Genomic DNA, 12,617 nt, shown 5'->3' with positions numbered 1-12,617 from the left:
TCTTAAAATGTATCTCCTGAAAACCTGGTGTGTATTCCTCTATTAAACACTGAGATCTACACAACCCATTGAATTTTCCTTTTTGCCGTGTTACAAAGATTAGAGTTAAATTCTATGCCTAGTGGTACTGATCATTTTCTTCCAATTTTCTGATACACAGTTTCTTTCTCCTTCCTCTCTGGTAGTCTATGAAATAGTATTGGTAGTCTCTGAACATCTGAATTTGTATGCAAAGGTGTGTGTGTTGTGTATGTATTTTTCTGTAGAAAGAACCCAAAGTTTTCACCAGATTCTGAAGGGGATGCGTTTTCCAGAAAAAGTTAATAAGGACTATAGTATTACATGGTGTTTTATATTTTTGATCTCACCTTTAACTCTTCTGTCTGTATAACAAATCTATTGCAATTAGAAACAATCTAAATCCTTTTTTTCTTTTGTTGGAGAAGAGGGAAGGAAAAGCTAGATGTCCGTAAAAATTATATAAACGTAAATACAATGGCCCATTTTATCGTCAAGTACTCAGCCTGTTCGTAGGTGTGATTTCAGAGGGCATTTTTTTTGTTTGTTTGTCTGTGTTTTTCAGAAACAAGACGCTGAAAAGAATAACCCTAGATGGCATACATCTGTATGAAAATGTAATCTGGTGTCTCTTCTCTTTTTATTTTTCTCCTATCTTAAAAATACACAAACAACTATCTGGACAGTCTATATGGACATCTCCCTACAGAAATGTCTCCTAAATACTGTAGGGAGATAATAATATACCTAGAACATTTCTTCATCATATGGCACTGATACATATTGACCTCGGGACTGAAAAAGTCCACTGTGTTGCACGTATTAATATGGGATTTTTAAGACAACCCCATAAGAGGTAGCTTGCTAATTTGGAAACTAGATAAGTCCAATAAAAGGAAAACTTGTTCAGAGAAAAAGTCTTGATGAGAAAAAAATCTCAGGAGATCAAACAGTAACACAAACCATTGAAGGAGCAGATCTATTTCCCCCTAGAACAAAATATCTTCCATCTTGAGTTTTCCAAAATAATTTTTTATGAACATATCGTGAATTACACAGGACACAACTCCGCTGCTTTGGGAGCAAAAAGACAGAGCTGACAGATGTAGTTATTTGCCAGGAACAACCATGTGAATTTATAAATATTTTACAAGTGCAGCTTTCAGAAGAGTGACTTTTACTGCCATATTAAAGCAACTTGCAAATTTATAGTCTGGGCATTTGTGGGTTATGAATGTCCAGTATTCGAGGCTAGTGCCAAGAACATGGTTTATGTTTGGAAATTCTTTTTTTTTTTCTCTGAACACAGACTTCTTGGCTGTTAAGGTCTGCGTTATAATTCAGCTGCACACGAGGTGCAAGGCTACATAATACATCAGTCCCCACTCCCAATGGCTGGACTCATAAATATACTCATTACAACATACTCCATGTGACAGAATGACGCACAAAGCATAAAAATATCTCTAAAGAATAGAGAATTAGTAATAGTAGAAGCAACAGTGGCATGATTCCAAGCCTCCGGCCAGACTCATAATATGTGACCTAAAGTTATAATTATGTGCCAAAGTGTAAAGAAAACTGGAATCATGTGGGTTTGGAAGTAATATTTTAGTAGGTATTTGATCAACATTCTCATCAGTGTTGTCATATGCACTGAAGGTGCACTACTGAAAAGACTGTAGTTACTCTGGTCATCTTTTAGCTGAGGTTGGGGCAGGGGGTCACAAAGGAAGGGGCGCGAGCGCAACCCTTGCCTTGTACATTTAGAAGTTGCTTTTCTGACTGATTATGCCCAAAGTGAAGTAGTCCTTTTGCTGTTCCAGATCTTGAGAAAGAGGAGCACATTTCTCTGGCCTGGAATGGAATCTTGAAGTGACCAGCCGTTGGTCACATGTCAAAAGGTCCTCCTCTTGAAGATACGATGGAGACCCCAATTGTTGGCCATTGATGGAAGCCAGCACTATTGCCTGACCTTTGTGCTTTCCACTACGTCGCTCTGTTATCATGAATACATCTCTTCTCTAGCTCTCATTTCTTCTTTTGTAAAATGTTCACATTGTACCAGATGATTGCAAAATCCTTTCCAGCTACGATGATTTTTTTTCTAATGCATGTGTGCCAACCCGCATAGATATCGATAAACAGTGTATTATAATTTACAATATTAACTGTTTTTCAGTGGGCGCACTTCTCATCTCCTAAAAACCCCAGGTGCCAAAATGCTTCACCGTCTCACACCCATATGTCTACCATTTCTGGCTCTCTATTAAAACTGTATGTAATCCCTACAAGACTTAGTTGGACGTCTAACCTTAAATAATGGAGAATCTTGTGTTCTTACAAAAATTTGTAATGAGTACAATGAGTAACGTTCTTCTGAACTGCCAAAGCTAAAAGATGAAAAAATACATAAACAAACAAACAAACAATCCCTTCTTATTCCAAGGCTTAATCCCACTGAGGCCCCCAACCTGATTAATCATGCAGTGGGCAGTAGACTGCCCCTTATTAGCTGACCTTACCCATTTCAACGAAAACGGACTACAGCCTGTGAAAAACGACACACACACCCAAATCCCATGCAGTCATTGTGTTAGAAAAGACTTCGTTAATAGGTTTTAAAGGCAACCTTAGCCTTAAGAATAAGATCCTGTCAAGAACAAATCCTTCTTTCGTTTGCTTCTAACCTAAGGGATAGAAGTAGTCAAATGCTTGTTATGGTTGCCCAGGAAAAACTCAGCTTTCAAACTGATTGCATCAATTTTCCTTATCATCTTCGGCCATAGTAATTTTAAAGAACCCAAGTAGAACAATAGTGATCTGCAATCTGGATAGTGTTCCTTGTTCCTTGTTTATTTGTTTTCCTTTTCTCCTTTTCCCTTTATCTCATTCTGACATGTCCTTTCTGTACGCCTAAGAAGGTAAAAGCCTAACGGGAGCACAGTTAGCTATTTCTACCCTTTGAACACAGCCACATGTTCACATGATACATGGAACACGACCATACAAAATGACTAAGATGACATCCTTATTGCAGGCTCAATTTACGTAATTTTGTGTCTTCCAACTATTAAGACGAGGGTCACTCATTTTGCAAAATTAATGGCTGATACAAATGTAGAGTAAAAAAAGCGTAAGGAAAATATTTCTTCACCCAGTGTATGGCCAACCTGTGGAATTTACTACCCTGGGAGGTCATAGATTTAGTCAACGGATGAATTAGAAAGGGCTAGATAATTTTATGACTAGTCATATTACTGCAGTTATGAATATTAAGATAAAGGTAATAGAATCTCATGCTTCAGGGCACAAACAGATCATCACAGGAGTTTTGCAGTTCTCTATTTCCTTATGATTCTCTGAGCAAGTGGCTTGGTTCCTACTGAAGTTTTACCTCTTTTTGAACGTATTGACTACTGCTGTGAACAGGATACCATATCTAGGTCACAGTGTGTTTTGTTTTGTTTTGGCAATGAAAACCACAAGTATCCGCTGATACAACACCAAAGAGCAATGCAATGACGAAGGAATCAGTGAATATTTATGGAGGGCCCACCATGAGCCTGTCAGTTTTTTGGGTGTTTAGAACACAACAATGAGAAAAACAGAAAAAAGTCCCTGTGTTCGTGAAATTTACATTCTAGTGGGGGAGAGGTCTAAGCCAAACAAGTAAGTAAGTTATATAGTACGTGGGAGGTTTTTAAGTACAAAGAAAAATAAAGCAGGGAAAGGAAATAGGAGATAGTTTACAATTCAAAAAGGGTGGTCAGGAAAAGCATCACCAGAAGGTGACATTTGAAGCATGGAAATGCACAGGGGAAGAGTGTGACAGACAGAAGAGCAAGTAGAAAGGTCCTGAGACCTGTTGAGAGCAATCTATTAATTAAAATATATTCTTGGGGGCACCTGGGTGGCTCAGTTGGTTCTGCGTCTGACTCTTGAATTCAGCTCAGATCATGATCTCGCGGTTCGTGGGGTTCAAGCCCCGCATCAGGCTTTGCACTGACAGCATTCAGAACCTGCTTGGGATTCTCTCTCTCTCTCTTTCTCTGCTTCTCTTCTGGCTTGCATTTGCATGTGGGCTTTCAATCCCCCTCTCTCTCGAAATAAATAAATTAATTAAAAAAAATATACATATTCTTGATTAATTAGAAGACTCAAGGAAATAAGATAATCTGAATAATTTTTGTTATGTAAAATACTACAATCCTTTTCATTTCTCCCCTTCTTGGTGAAAATTTTTCCAGAAATATCAAATAATTTTCCTACCTTAGTATTATAAAATGATGTGCACAATTTAATGATCTACTCATCTAAACTGAGGTTGTCCAGTTGTCCATTACTGTAGCATGTAAGACTATTGATGCATGAACTGAAAATTTGTAGATTCCTGGCTGACTTTCAATTAATTAATTAATTAGTTAATTTTTTAAACATTTGTTTATTTTTGAAAGAGAGAGAGAGAGACAGAGCCAGAGCTTGAGTCAGGGAGGGGCAGAGAGAGAGGGAGACACAGAATCTGAATCAGGCTCCGGGCTCTGAGCTGTCAGCACAGAGCTCAACGCAGGGCTTGAACTCATGAACCATGAGATCATGATCTGACCTGAAGTTGGGCGCTTAACCGACTGAGCCACCCAGGCGCCCCCAGCTTTTATTTTAAAGACCAAATTCTGGATGTGTCAGTTATATTGTCTTTTGTTTCCCTCTCCGTAATTGTCCCTTTGCTTTCCTCTTTCCAATTTCTTTTAGAAGCTGTTCTGTAAAATCTTGCTCTGTGTCACAAGTTCCTTCATCTTTTCTGCTCGTTATAATGTCAAAGAAGAAGATTCTTTAGGAAGAACCCCATTTATCCATGCAATTTTTCTGACTAAAAACCATACCTAAATTTAATGGATTATTTCCCACTGTTCTGTGGGGGTTGGGAGCTCTTCTGGTCTGGGCTGGCTAGGCCAAGCTGAATGTGGTCTGAGAAATCTTCCCTCACAGGATGGGAGGTGTTCTGTGTCTGTTTCTGACTTGCTCTTCATGACAGCCATGTAGCTCTCACCGTCCCCCAGGCTAGCCCAGGCTCCTTTACATGGTAGCAGAAAAGATTCCAAGTAGCAACAGAGGGCAAGCCCCAATGTACTGGCACTTTCTAAGCCTCTACTTAGATCATGCTTGCCAGTGTGCTATCTGCTAAAGGAAATCACATGGTCAAATTCAGATTTACCAGAAGAGTAGATTCCATCTCTTGATGGGCTGAGTTGTAAAGTCATATAGGAAAAGGGCTTGCGTTCAGGGATGGCAGGAATATGTGGCTATTTTTTTTTTAACAGTCTACCAGTCTGCCTTCTGGCTGCAAATCATTCACATTTCTCCTATTTGTAAAATCTGCTTATTCATATCACAGGACTCTTCCCCTCCCCTCCCTTGCCCCCCACCCCTGTAATTTTATCCTAAGGTATCAGGATCAAAGTCCAGGATCTTATGATACACAGCTAGTCCAGGTATGGATGAGGCTCTCTGCATGCAGCTTCTCAGGTGCAGTACCTCTTGAAGTTGTCTGGCCTCACACCCTGTGTCAGATAGAGAGAGGGGGACAGGGTAACCCAATAAACACTCACAGCTGAAGTCCTACCTTCCTCGCTCTTTGTATCCTTAATCATAGTGCCAGGGACACTGGGCCTGAACTTGTGCTCTTGTACTTGGCCAGATTAACGTGATTTGCTGCTACTTTCTCAGCGGACCTTTGAGGTGTATAATGGATATGACTTAAAGTAATTAGGGAGGTAGAATTCTGGGAAAAACTGTGATATTTCTGTTTATAGTTAATAAATACTACTTTCAGAGAGCCTCTTATCTTCCCCCCGGAACTACCAACACAAACCCCTTTCTATTCAACATAAGAGATGAGGTAGGAAACTCAGATGAGGATTTTGGGATGCAAACAACTAGCATGTATAAATGGGGCAGGGAAGAAAAAAACTGCAATTCAAATTAGTGAAACTGGCACAATTTTCATCAAAGCCTGTTGTTCTGATAATCTGGAATTCAAAGGTTACTAATTAAAATGGGTGGCCTCACATAGTTTTCTTTCTTTCTTTTTTTAAATTTTATTTTTTATTTGTTTAAATCTCACATAGTTTTCTAATGTGGAAAGTGACCACCTTCTTAAGATCTAAGCAAGAATAGAACTGCTATTTCGGGCAGGCTATTTTGTTGTGGTTCTAGCTTCAATCCCTAGGGAACAAAGCCCTCACCCCTGGAACACTTTGTATACTAAAGTTCTTTTTTTTTTTTAAATTATTTTTTTTAACGTTTTATTTACTTTTGAGACAGGGAGAGGCAGAGCATGAACAGGGGAGGGTCAGAGAGAGGGAGACACAGAATCTGAAACAGGCTCCAGGCTCTGAGCTGTCAGCACAGAGCCCGATGCGGGGCTCGAACTCACGGACCGCGACATCATGACCTGAGCCGAAGTCGGCCGCTTAACCGACTGAGCCACCCAGGCACCCCTGTATACTAAAGTTCTTAAGAAGTAATAATCAGAGGAACACTTGGCTGTCTCAGTCGGTAGAGCATGCAACTCTTGATCTTGGAGTTGTGAGTTCAAGTCCCTTGTTGGATGTAGAGGTTATTCATTTATATAATATAATATAATATAATATAATATAATATAATATAAATAATATAAAATGTATAATATAATATAAAATGTATAATATATATATGATATATAATATATATGATATATATAATGTTTATTTACTTTTGACAGAGAGAGAGAGAGAGAGAGAGAGAGAGACAGAGGGCAGTTGGGATAGGGGCAGAGAGAGAGAGGGAGACACAGAATCTGAAGGAGGCTCCAGGCTCCTAGCCATCAGCACAGAGCCGGATGTGGGGCTCGAACTCACAACCCACGAGATCATGACCTGAGCCAAAATCGGATGCCTAACTGACTGAGCCACTCAGGCACCCCGAGATTACTCTAAAAGAAAAAAAAAAGGAACAATCAGAATAATAAACTTTTGCTAATACTTAAAAAAAAATTGTCCACAGCAGTTCTGAAGTTTAGCCAGGCACATGTTGCCAGGTTGCCTCTTCTCAAGAAGCAGGGAGCATTTTTTGATAAGGGCCAGTAGTTTTTCCTAAAATTGACTCTCTTGCTTATTGTCCTTTCAGGCTCTTCTCAGAGAAAGGGGGTTTATGGCCTTCAGGGCTCTTTCTTCTCCCTCCCTCCCACTTCGATAAACAACAGCTCACGTTTGTATTTGGGTTGCTTTCTCAGCTTGCTTCTTGCATGTAGAAAATTGGGGGCCCAGAGGAATCTTTTTATTTTGAGTTGTTTCTGTTTTAGTCCAAGTTTGGCCAGAATTTAGCTAGTGCAACTCTCTTAAAAACTTGTGGTCTTTGGGCGCCTGGGTGGCTCAGTCAGTTAAGCATCCAACTCTTGATCTCGGCTCAGGTCATGATCTCCCAGTTTGTGAGTTCAAGCCCTGCGCTGGGGTCTGCACTGGCATTGTGGAGCCTGCCTGGGATTCTCTCTCTCCCTCCCCTGCTTGTGCACATGCGCTCTCTCTCTCAAAATAAATTAATAAAATTAAAAAATATATATATATGTCTATATACACATACACACACACACACACACACACACACACATATACTTGTGGGCTTTCTAGGAATCTAATTTGGGCCTACTCTATGCCCTGCAGGCCATATCACCAACTCCTTTTGAGAAGGCCACTTTCAACTTCGGGCTGCATGTCAGGCTGCTGTGATACGACATCCTTAAGATTCTATGTAGCACTATAGCATTCAGCAGTTTACCAAAGGGTCTTTCAGCCACACCCTTTATTTGGATCTTTACCCCAATATCAGTTCTTATTTTGAGACTCTTTTAATCTTTTACTTTGAAAGTCCAGAGATATGAAATCGTTTTATTTTCTAAGCTCTTAACTCCTGGCTCCTTTATAATGCCTATAGAATTCTGCAGCAAAACTATAGTTCTCTCTTTAGCCCATCTCTCTTTTTTGTGCCTTGTCATATGCAACCAAAAATCAAAAGAAAATACTCCTTTAACCTTTTGCCTGAGAAGCTCTGTAGCCAAACCTACAAGATCATTAGGTAAATTTCCTGTCTTCCAAATTATCACAGACAACAGTTTTGCCATCGTGTCCCTACTGTATGACCCAGACTCCATTGTTCCAGGGTGCTGTAGCAGATCCTCCATGGATTTTCTAGCCCCCTGCTAACAATTTATTCACAATGTCCTCAGTTTTGGCTACCATTTATTTTTGCCACCTTTCCAGTCTCTGTCTCCCACCTGGTCCCAAGTGAGTGCTACATATTTGAAGTTGCTGTTATAGCAGCTTTCCAGTTCTGATACCACTTTTTTTTTTAAACACTTATTTATTTTTGGGAGACAGAGCGTGAGCAGGGGAGTGGGGGGAGAGAGAGAGAGAGAGAGACAGAATCTGAAGCAGGCTCCAGGCTCCGAGCTGATAGCTCAGAGCCCCTGATGTGGGGCTCGAACCCACAAACTGTGAGATCATGACCTGAAGTCGGACGCTGAACTGACCGAGCCACCCAGGTGCCCCCTCATACCACTTTCTGTATTAGCTTTTGCCGCACAACACGCTGTCTAAAGCTTTGCCCTGAAACAACAATAGCTGTGTTTCTTACAGTTTTGTGGGTTGGCTGGGGGTTTTGTTTTTTTTGTTTTTGTTTTTTCTCATCGAAACTAGCTCAGTTGGGGTTGGGAGGCTCTACGTATATCTGGTGGCTGCTCCGTGTCTTCTTGAATGATAGCCACACGTCTGTCATCATCACTAGGCTTGCCTGGCTCCTCCACATGATACAAAGTCCGTGTACAGGGCACACGTGCAGGAATGGGAGGCATTTGCGGGCCCCTTTTGCACTCGGTCGCATCCCTTCTCTTTCCACTTCAGTTTCTCTCATCTTCTTTACTTAGCACTAAGAGGGCTTGGCTTCGTTGGCACCTCGATTGGTTGCCCTACCGATCACTGGCTTTCTTAGTGCTACCTGATCAAGATTTCCTAGAACCATGTATTTGGCAGAGTATTTGTTTAGTGCTTAATTGAACTATGTTGAGTCTGCTTGGGAAGTTTAACTCTTCCCAGTTTCTATTGGAGAATTCCATACTCAAAAATGTTCAGTGATTCCTCACTATGAGATGTAGTTGATTAAAACTGTCATACTTTGGGGGACATGGTGTACCACTTAGGAGCTTTCAGACGTCATTCTTTATTTTTAGGGAACTAACATTTTCCCTGAAACTTACCTTGTCCTTACGTACACAGATATTGAATACAATTATGAATGTGTTTGGGGAATTGCATATTGTAGCGGTGGGTTATATGAAACTTATTTTTCTTCAACATTCTGTTTTCTCTGCATCGGGATTAGTAGTTACGAAGAAGGAGGGAGTTCGAGAGGGGTCAGAGTTGTAAGTGGGAAATAGAATTATGTTTTGAGGAAAGCATCCACTTAAGCCTTCTGCATTCTTAAATCCATCAAAGGAGTCATTTATTTCTCTCATAAATCTGTAATGGTTGCACATAATGGTTTGTAATTTCCTTTGGTCAGCAAAGAGAAAAATGAAAGAAGTAAACAAGTACTTGAACCTAGTGATGTCCACCCAATATTTCTTAATAGCCCCTGAGATGGTAAACCTAAATGATCTCGCTTGCTGAAAACCATGGCAATATTTGAGCGGATGAGTCTCCAGTCATAAAGGGAACACAAATAATGAGACGATTTCTTCTGCCCTGCATAACCTGCAATGTGAGCCACACTTACCTACAACTGGTGAGCCTTCTGGTTCCCACAGACCTGCAAGGGAATGCCCAGTGTGTTCCTATTCGTCTATTTCCTAGTCTCCTTGTATAAAAAGCTTATTAACATGTTTATAAACTAAAGGCTGAAGCCAAAATTTTATCTCTGTTTCACTGAGCTCTTAAATTCACGTCTTGGCTTCCCAAGTTCATTTTTCTATCCTCCTCCCTCAAAACTGAAGAGTTTGTGTTGGAATAAATAAATAAACTTCACTTGAAGTGTTTTAGGCCAAGATACATTTCTATATTCACGTTATTATGAGTGATATGTGAGACTATCAACCATCTTAAGGAATCACTTCGTGAAGTGGTTACTAATGTATGATAAACACACTATCATCTGACGGGTAAACTCTACTCCTTTTCCATGAGCACTTTGTAGCCAGTAAGAGATTTTTTGACCTCATGTTAGGTCTGCCAATATTACTATCATTCTTTGAATGTCTGAGGCCTCTGCTCTGGAATATTTAAAAAGAATTTTTTTTTTCATGTTTTTATTTATTTCTGACAGAGGGACAGAGCATGAGCAGGGGAGGGGCAGAGAGAGAGGGAGACACAGAATCCAAAGCAGCTCCAGGCTCCGAGCTGTCAGCGCAGGGCCCGACGCAGGGCTCTAACTCACGGACCACGAGATCATGACCTGAGCCGAAGTCGGCCGCTCAACCGACTGAGCCACCCAGGCGCCCCGTGGAATAAATTGTGTCCTAACCAATCTTTCTTACTATACTCTTTACCCAACACCAAATCATTTTATTCAATGCTCTCAGAGTAATTTCCCCTAAGGTGTCATTCCCTAGTTTAGAAGCATTAACCATTTCCTCATGGCATAAAGCCCAAATTCCCTACTTGGCATTCAAGACTGTTACTGGCATCACCTCTGCTTTCCCCCGTCATCTTAATACAGTAATCTCAGGAAAGAGCTTAACTTTTCCTAACTTTTAGGAAAAGCACTTTACATAAGGAAAAACATTCAGGGTTTTAATGGGCGTGAGGATTCGGCGTCATTTTATTTTATTTATTATTTTTTTTGTTATATGAAATTTATTGTCAAATTAGTTTCCATACAACACCCAGTGCTCGTCCCAAAAGACGCCCTCCGGTGTCATTTTAATCTGGAAAAGCCAAGCACCGCTCCAGGCAACTCTGCAATTTGGGTTCAACGAATATTTATTAGGAGTCCTTTATGTGCCAGAAACTTGTACATAACATTATCTTGTGATCTTCAAAACAGTCTTGTTGGGTATTACCACAGCCAGGTTTCAGACAAGGAAGTTGAGCTCAGAAAAGTTAAAAAAAAACTATTGCCCAAAGCTTCATGATGGATCAGAGAGGAGCTGGAGTTTGGATAGCCTTCTCTGGAATCCGGGACCTGTATTCTTTTAAAAAAAATTTTTTTTAACGTTTATTTATTTTTGAGACAGAGAGAGACAGAGCATGAACGGGGGAGGGTCAGAGAGAGGGAGACACAGAATCTGAAACAGGCTCCAGACTCTGAGCTTTCAGCACAGAGCCCGACGCGGGGCTCGAACTCACGGACCACGAGATCATGACCTGAGCCGAAGTCGGCCGCTTAACCGACTGAGCCACCCAGGCGCCCCCGGAACCTGTATTCTTTACCTCAGCTCTAGCAGAAAAGTTCATCAGCGTGCTGTTTTGGTCTATCCCAGAGCCTTCCTCTAGTTTTCTTAAGTGACCTCTATACCAGGTTGACCTTGGAAGGTGACAGCACAATAAGTGAACTTTTTAGAATTACAGTATTCCAGAGACTTACTCTCATATAAGGGGCAGAGAGAGAGAGAGAGAGAGAGAGAGAGAATCTCAGGCAGGCTCCATACCCAGCACAGAGCCCAGCAGAGAGTTCAATCCCACAAACCCGAGATTGTGACCTGAGCAGAAATCAGGAGTCGGACGCTCAACGGACTGAACTACCCAGGCGCTCCCCCCAACAAAAATTCTATACCTGTCTAAACATGAGAATAAATGTGTTTTCAGATATATGAGGTCTCAACAGAGTTACTGACCCTTTTTCAAAACAATATGGAAGGATATGCTCCATGAAAATGAGTAAGTAAAATAAGAAAGAGGTAGGCGTGAAATAGAAAAGATAAGGGATCTAACACGGAAAGGAGGCAAAAGGAATTCCCAGGATGATCGCAAAGGAAGCCCCACAGCGGCAGATATCCAGAAACCTAGAAAACAGTTCGTCCGGATTGTAAGGGAAGAACAGAGGAGTCCTTAGGGAAGTCTCCAGGAAACAAATTAAGCTGACAGACTACACGAGGGATTTGACCCTATTGGGAAGAGTTTTCAGTTTGAATGGAGAGTTTGAGAATGAGTTGATGATAGGTATGTAGAAAATCAAGCAACCAAAAAAATAGAGGACAGTATAAACTTTTAGGAAATAAAAAGTTGTACAAGAGATATAATTATGATAAATTGCATGACTGAACTGTAAACAATATTAATAGATTCATAATTATGTAGTCTTCAATTATGGGTTTAACCTAAAAATATGGTGTAGTTACTTTGGGAAGATGAGGAAGGGGAAATATGTGTGTGTTTTTGGGTGTTTGTGTGGGGGGGTTGTATCAAAAGAGGTAATTCCTCATCTTCCACAGAGGGAAGCAAATAATGTTTAAAATACAAAAATCAAGAAGTAACAGCATAAGCACATTATTTGTAAATTGGATATAAGCACTGAAAGACACAGCTAAAAAGAACTGAAAGCAGTCACTCCAAAGAAACAGGAATAGGGGC

The 12,617-nt window shown here is 40.5% G+C and overlaps 1 long non-coding RNA gene across 1 annotated transcript in view; it reads left to right on the top strand.

Annotated features, from left to right (window-relative positions):
- LOC132679308 (uncharacterized) overlaps positions 1-2,312 on the top strand; it is a 126,510-nt gene extending 124,198 nt beyond the window's left edge. The window contains exon 5 of the long non-coding RNA XR_013551525.2: positions 1,845-2,312. This is a non-coding gene — a long non-coding RNA (uncharacterized LOC132679308). The remainder of the gene's footprint in view (positions 1-1,844) is intronic.
- The last annotated feature ends 10,305 nt before the right edge of the window (positions 2,313-12,617 follow it).

Source organism: Panthera onca, chromosome A2, assembly GCF_046562875.1.
Source record: "Panthera onca isolate mPanOnc1 chromosome A2, mPanOnc1 haplotype 2, whole genome shotgun sequence".
NCBI lineage: Eukaryota > Metazoa > Chordata > Mammalia > Carnivora > Felidae > Panthera > Panthera onca.
This window is presented reverse-complemented; position numbering and strand designations above follow the sequence as displayed.